This window comes from Cryptotermes secundus, unplaced genomic scaffold (genome assembly GCF_002891405.2).
Source record: "Cryptotermes secundus unplaced genomic scaffold, Csec_1.0 scaffold46, whole genome shotgun sequence".
NCBI lineage: Eukaryota > Metazoa > Arthropoda > Insecta > Blattodea > Kalotermitidae > Cryptotermes > Cryptotermes secundus.
The window spans coordinates 576,440-583,684 of NW_019726221.1; the positions used below are offsets into that span (position 1 = coordinate 576,440).

General features: G+C 39.9%; 1 protein-coding gene and 1 non-coding gene across 9 annotated transcripts in view; both read right to left on the minus strand.

The window, feature by feature from the left end:
• The window catches only part of LOC111863863, a 381,779-nt gene that overhangs the window by 8,112 nt on the left and 366,422 nt on the right, over positions 1-7,245 (minus strand). The gene's annotated exons all lie outside the window — the stretch shown is intronic.
• On the minus strand, positions 5,139-5,331 carry LOC111863869. The gene has a single exon (XR_002842678.1). It is a non-coding gene; the product is annotated as a U2 spliceosomal RNA (small nuclear RNA).

Consider the following 7,245-nt stretch of genomic DNA (forward strand, 5'->3'; position numbering starts at 1 on the left):
AACCCGCTTAGGTTGAGTGTCTTAATGACCGCGAAGCGGCCGCAAAAAAAGAAATTCTACCCTCCCTCGCCCCCCACACCTTATCTCTATCTCTTCACTTCTTGCACCGCCGTTGGTTTTCTTCTTCTATTTTTTCCCACAAAAATCCTACTGGTTTTGAACCCGGGACTTTCTGAATACTAGGCTGGTGTCTTACCACTAGACCACCAGCGCCACTGAAATTTGTTTTCTTTAATCTTCCTCTTAAGCTACATCTTTAGTTATAATTCAAGAAAAATCTTATTACCTCCACTTGTATTTTATAAAACTTTCGTTGGTTCCGACCCTTGGAACTCCGTGACATTAGGCCAATATTTTACCAATGTGCCACCAATGCCACGGAAATTTTTTGCCTTTAATCTTCCTCTTATGTTACATCTCGATATATTATTCCATAAAAATCTCATTACAAAAATACTTCTGTTTTCGAACCACGAACATTATATTTACAACGCCTGTGCCTTACCTCTACACCACCCGAACATGTATGCAGTAGCTGTATGCGATCGCCCTTATATTATACGACTTCGTTTATAGCTGCAGAAAAATCGTATTTATTTATTCACTTTTCAATTTCTATTGACAAAAGACACCGTGGTCTAGAACCCGGTACCTTCCCAATACTACGCCAATGTCTTACCCGCGTACCACCAGATCTATACAAATCTGTTACCTTCACCTTCCTCATATAGTACCACTTGCTTCCTACATGCACAAATTTCTTACATCCTTTTTTCACAAAAATAGTCGCGTGTTCGAACCACGTGACTTCTGAACCATACGCTAGTGCCTTACCAAAGGCCCACAATGGTTATGACAACTATTCGCCTTCGTCTTTCACATATCCCACCGCTTCGTTTCAAAGTTTCAAAGTCGGCCAGTCACTTTGTCCTAATTTAGAGCCTATTCAGACGCTCATGACCAGATCGTAGTCTTGAAATAAACTTCACTGTTTGGCCTCTAATACGAATCCTTTCTGATGACAAGACGGGTCTATCCCCTCTCACTTGTCACAGTCAATTACTTTCTATATTTCGTCCTTCCTTCTCTAAACTACATATCACGACTTTTACAACTATACATATATATTGCACACGGCTATATTGGCAATATTTATAAGCACCCTGTCAGTCCAAAACAGATTCTGCCTTATTTTCATTAGCTCACGATAAACCGGCAATTTAGTCACCTCAACGATCGTACACAGTCTAAGCTTTACCGCCGTAAAATTTAAGCCTCGTGTTTTGTCGGACTTCGCCTTATCCAGTATTCCGAACATTTGCATTTTCACGATCTTCTGTGGTTTCTTGTTGCTGGCCGCTCTACGCCTTGGGATACTGGTGTTGTTGCGGAAAGCCTTGATTTCTAAGCGCTGCACTTTCGAAAAATGTGTAATTGCCGCAAATCCCAAGGCATGCATACGACAATGTAGACATAAATACTGCTCTGTGGACGGTGCATTTCATCTTAGAGCTTAATAGCTCACTTTTTAATGAAGGATATGTTCTAATAAATGTTGTGAAGGCATTGACTTCAATCATTTCTGTGTCTAATTCTCTTACCGAAAAATATACAGATGTTGTACATGACTCTCGAACGGGTTCATCGTCGGTTCAATACGAGATGACACTCAACCGATCTAACTCTCTAGACACAAAATTTCATTTCTTTTGTTCCAGCGCTCACACTGCGTCTCAATCGGATCCAGACCTCGCAGCAGCGTTCTGAGAACATACCCTTCTTTGCTCTCAGTAGTACATACGTGCCAGCAGCAAACACCTAGATATTCACTAGTACTTTTGAAGGGGGGGGGAGGTTCATTTATACATACGCTGTACAATGCGTTGCACTCCTTTTCTCTTGGCGGAAACATTTTTCCTTCGACCGAAAATCTTAATTTTCTCGCGGCAAACATCTGCTAACAGACTTCATTATACTAACGGAAATTTTAATTTGAACTTATACGCACTGTTATGTGGTTCCTGGCTGCAGAGAAATCCCACTGGGTTTTATAGCCGCCCAGCTGTACGTTTTACGGCCATGAAATCCATTACTGCCTACAGGTACCGAATTCTGCATTGATGGCATACATCAGGACCATGTTCATTGTGCTGACTCCTGCAAACAGCTGCTCAGTCCCCCGAAGAAATTACCATTTCATGGAACCCGCGACCTCACTGCATTGTTCTCACAGAACTCACTGCCCCTTATTCTCAACTACACGACTCCTGAGCTAGATTCCAGGGCCTCGTCATGTAGGATTTGTGGCGTACACAATGTTGCAATTGGACAAATTTTCTCCAAGTACTTCAATTTTCCCTGCCAATCTTCGTTCCACCAACTGCTCTACAATCACCATCGTCTAGGATTGCTACAATAAGGTACAACTAGCTAAAGTACCAAATGGTCTCACTCCAATAAAAATAATAATAAAAGAATCTTGTCCACACCCCGCCCCCTTGGCTCCATTTCTCCCAATATCGCTCTAAATATTCTCTTTCTATCCCCAAACAGATCCTTCAATTTATCCTACCAAAATACCCTTTGTATTCCTCTCCTGTGACTGACATGTCCTTGGTCGTAAGATTTGAGGCTTTCACGGCGGTGACTATGAAGAAGGCAGTCTTCTGGGATTTGGCACAGTGTATATGTGGTGTTAACCGACGTTTCGGAGGAACGTCGGTTAACACCACATATACACGGTGCCAAATCCCAGAAGACTGCCTTCTTCATGTCCTTGGTTCTTTACTGTTATCATCTTCAAGGAATTAAATTTCAATCGATAATTGTGTGGGAAATTGTTTTCTGACAAACATGGGTCTTGTTTATAAGTAGGTAAGAATGAAGAGGCATTAATTTATAATTGACTTGAAAAATTCAGTTTGTCGACCTCAGTGTGAAACTGTGAGAAGCAGAATCAGTATCAGGTTTGAATGTGAGAGGATTATTTCGTAATTTCCTTACCTATTTCATTTTTGTTACATTGTTATTCACTTCTGTTGTTATAGGTGTATTCCTTCTCTTGCTTTTGCCATATAATGCTACCTGTACTGGACTGGTGAACATGAACATAAGATTTTCAATAGTAATTGCATTTCATAACGATACATTATTAATTTTTGCCCTATAAACCTTTCCATTACAGAATTGGAACATGAATACATACCAGATTTTCAGTATTCATTATATTTGTTTAAGATATGTTATTATTTCCGCCATATTATGCTGCCCAATGCTGAACTGTTGAAGATGGATATATCAGATTTTCTTATATCATTAAATGCAGTCTTAATCTTGTTGACAAGAGTGTATTTCACATTCTCGAGTTCCATCATTCTAATGAAAGTAATAATAAATGGGAACATGAGTATTGTTGCTTACAGTACATGATTTAAAATACTTAAATGTAACCGAAAAACTGTGTTCTCTATGGATTTCAAGTGTAAGTTATGAGGAAATTATGAGGCTTAATATATGTACCTCTGATGGAAACAGAATTTTCTTTCAAGTTTCCCCACCTTCAGCTTTCCTAAATACAAGTATTCCATGTATGTCACAGTTCACAATGTTCAGTGCCTTTGGTTAAAGAGGTGTTTCATGTGAAAGAAAGGTTATGACTTTCCAGGCACTGGTGAGAAACTTTCTCCAGATAAATAATTTGCAACCTAATCTCTTGTACTCCAGAGCTGCAGAGGCTCTTATTCCGTTGTTATTTTTTTTTTTGGAAAGGGTGGGGGACCAAGTTTAATAGCACTTCACTCAAATCCAACCCAAAGGATATGGGTGAAGTGATATTGAACTTACTTATGGAGCTGAGCCCTTCTTGAGAACCCGCCAATTGGGCAGCCACTCAAGAATTTTCCAGCCTTTTATGGAACCCGAAGGTTCAGTACTGTGTTCACAAGAGACCTCCACTCATCCCTATCCTGAGCCAGATCAAACTAATCCATACAATACCATCCTATCTCTCTAGGATACATTTTAATATTGTCCATCCACCTACACCTTGCTCTTCCTAGTAGTCTCTTTCATTCTGGCTTTCCCACCAATATCCTATATGCATTCCTCGCTTCCCCCATTCGTGCTACATGCCTTGCCAACCTCATCCTCCTTGACTAGCGATATTGAACACAGTTCAAAAATAAAAATAGGTTGGGGGGGGGGAACCTCTGCAGTACAAGAGATATGGTTGTAAAAGTATTTATTGCTATTCTATCGAACAAAGCATTGTGGAGGGAGAGAACTCAAAATAGTTGCTACGTTAGGATACCTTCTTACCGATTGTGCTCTCGGCCCTGTTGGCCATTTTAAATTTAGTTAATGTAGGATGCGCAGAGATGGCAACAGCATTGCACTGTGGTGTCATGGCGGCCATGTTGCCCACTAATATCATGGGAGTTTCACGGGGCTGTTCCAGAGAGACTTATGATTTATGAATTATTCTGTATACTTACTTACTCATGGAGCTGAGCCCTTCTTGAGGAGCCGCCAATTCTGCAGTTACTCAAGAATTTCCCAGCATTTATGGAACCCGAAGGTTTATTACCGTGTTCACAAGAGCCCTCCACTTGTCCCTATCCTGAGCCAGATCAATCCAATCCATCCCATCTCTCTGAGATCCATTTAATATTGTCCGCCCACCTACGCCTTGGTCTACCCAGTGGTCTTTTTCCTTCTGGCTTTCCCACCAATATCCTATATGCATTCCTCCTATCCCTTTCCTTCTGGCTTTCCCACCAATATCCTATATGCATTCCTCCTATCCCACATTCGTGCCCACCTCATCGACTTAATCATTCTAATTATACTTGGAGAAGAGTACAAGGCAAATTTTTTATTGGACTGATAATTATATGATCCCAACTACTTGTTTGTTGAACTAAAGTAAATACGTTCTTGTCAGCTAAAATGACAAGAACAGATACCCTAGACTACGCCTCTTTATGAGACATGAAATTCCAAAAGCTTATCCATCACTTGTCTCTACTCCAACACTAAACATTGTACAAAACTGTACGAGCTGCAATCAAATCCAGATCACACACTAATTGCATTAATTGCAATTAAAACCCGATATACAATAACCTACATAATTGGAGTTTAGGTGGGCCGATCCCGGAGGTACTGCAATACCGGGCCAACCCGTGACAGAGGTGGAGCAAGCCCCTAGCACTCCGTCATTTTCCAAAAATCAGTTTAATATTCTGGTCCTGCGATGCAGGACGTATCAGATATTAAGCTGATAAGAACAGATACTACACTTTGATCTTAGCCAAAAGGCCGAGAAGCGATGCTGACATCTAGCGTCGCGACGCCTAAAAATATGCTACGACGTTTCCTTTCCATAAACGCTAACTGGTGGATGCTTAATTTTCACTTTTCCTTGTCATTCTGCCATCATACGAGTCGAAGGTCGAACGTAAGCAGAGCAACACCGTGCAGAATGAAATGTCCTTCCCCTTATCAGTCAATTACTCTACGATTCATAATCAGATAATTCCGTTTTAACACATTTTATCGATCAGTGCCATCTAGCGACTGCATTGGCGCTCGAAAACCTGCTGACAAGGACGGACTGATGCCTTCTGTTGTCTCTCTCTCTAGCTACCTCTCTCTGTCACACACTCGCTCAACGAGACCAACATGTTAACGCCGATATATGGAGTGTGGAAGCGATTCGTAGTTTTCTTCACCGCCTCTAGCCACATCCTGTGACAGTATGTTTCTGAACAAAATTTCGCCTCCATCTTCATGATCGGAGAGTAAAGCGATTTCCCATTTTTCTTGAAAAACACGGCGCTCACTTTCAATACGTGTAGTTCCTATTTGCTATTTGGATTTTTTGAAAGCGACATTGCCCTTTAAAAGTTACTGTACATATACAAGAAAACTCGTAGTTGATAATTTAATGTTTAATTATAACCTTTATACGTTCATCACAATGTAACATCAGCACCTGTCGCTGTGTGAAAATGAACTGAATGACAATGTACAAGAGACTACCGGACTAGTAGGAAGGTGTATCTTGTCCAATGGTCATAAAAGTGAAATTTGCTAGCAGGCCACTGGACAATGAATGGGGGTTGCAAGTTAGTTTTGAAGGAAGAAATCCCTTGCACTTGTCTGTCAGTTGCCACCCTCCTTGCATTCTTGGAAATACTTGGGGTGGTGAGGCTGTGCGGATTTTAGTGCATTACCCTTCTGAAATACAATAGTTTGTCCTTCACGAACTTTACAAACCGTTAGTTGGACAAACTCTTCTGCAATTCTCAGAATCACTTTTCCTGCAGCCTGCTAATTTATGTCTGCGTGAGACTTCTTGTCTTCTGATCTGCTGGAAAATTGTCTTTACAAAAAATATTACTACTACAATTTTAATATTGATTTTAATATCAATTAGCTCTAAAAGTTGAGGGGCCGCACTTTGTGACTGTGGGGGCCCCATGTTTGACACGGCTGCTCTAAGACGTTTCTTCTTATTCATGCCGTTTTATCAAACACGTTTTGTTTGCAATAAAATATGTAACTTTTTTAGGTCGAGAATTTGAATGCTACCGCTGAAAATCTATTACATTTACGTACTCGTAAATTTACCTTTCGCCTTTTAACATATGTGACCACTGCAATCTACGAATGAAGATATTTATTATTATTATTATTCTCGACATATTTGCAATCGGAACATTTTCTGTCAATGACACTGAACCTAAAATTGTTAATAATATTTGTTAATGATACCCTTAATATTACTTCTGTGTATGTGGTCTTATTTTGTTGTTCTCTCTTGTTAACGTTAACTTTTACTTTTTCTTGGCATTATTATTAATCTATTGTCTTTATGTAGACTCTCAAATTTTGTATTTGTTTTTTAATTATTTTTATGTAATTCTATGTACTCATGCTAACCTTTTAATTGGCCTCTGTGCTGTTAAGTTGTACGTAAATAAACATGAATTGAATTGATCTAAATTAGGATGTTGAGCTGCCACACGAATAAATAAGAATTAACTGGGTTATTATAGGATTCTGACGATGGTGTATAACACACTGATATGTTGGGATTTTGGACTTTATCCATCGTCCTGGTTTTTAAGATAACAAATAAAAACACGACGTTTCGGAAACTGGATCTGTTTCCGTCCTCAGGTGAAGGAAAACACCTATTCAGTTGGGTCCCTTAGAAAGAGCTAGCCTCAATCACTGGAC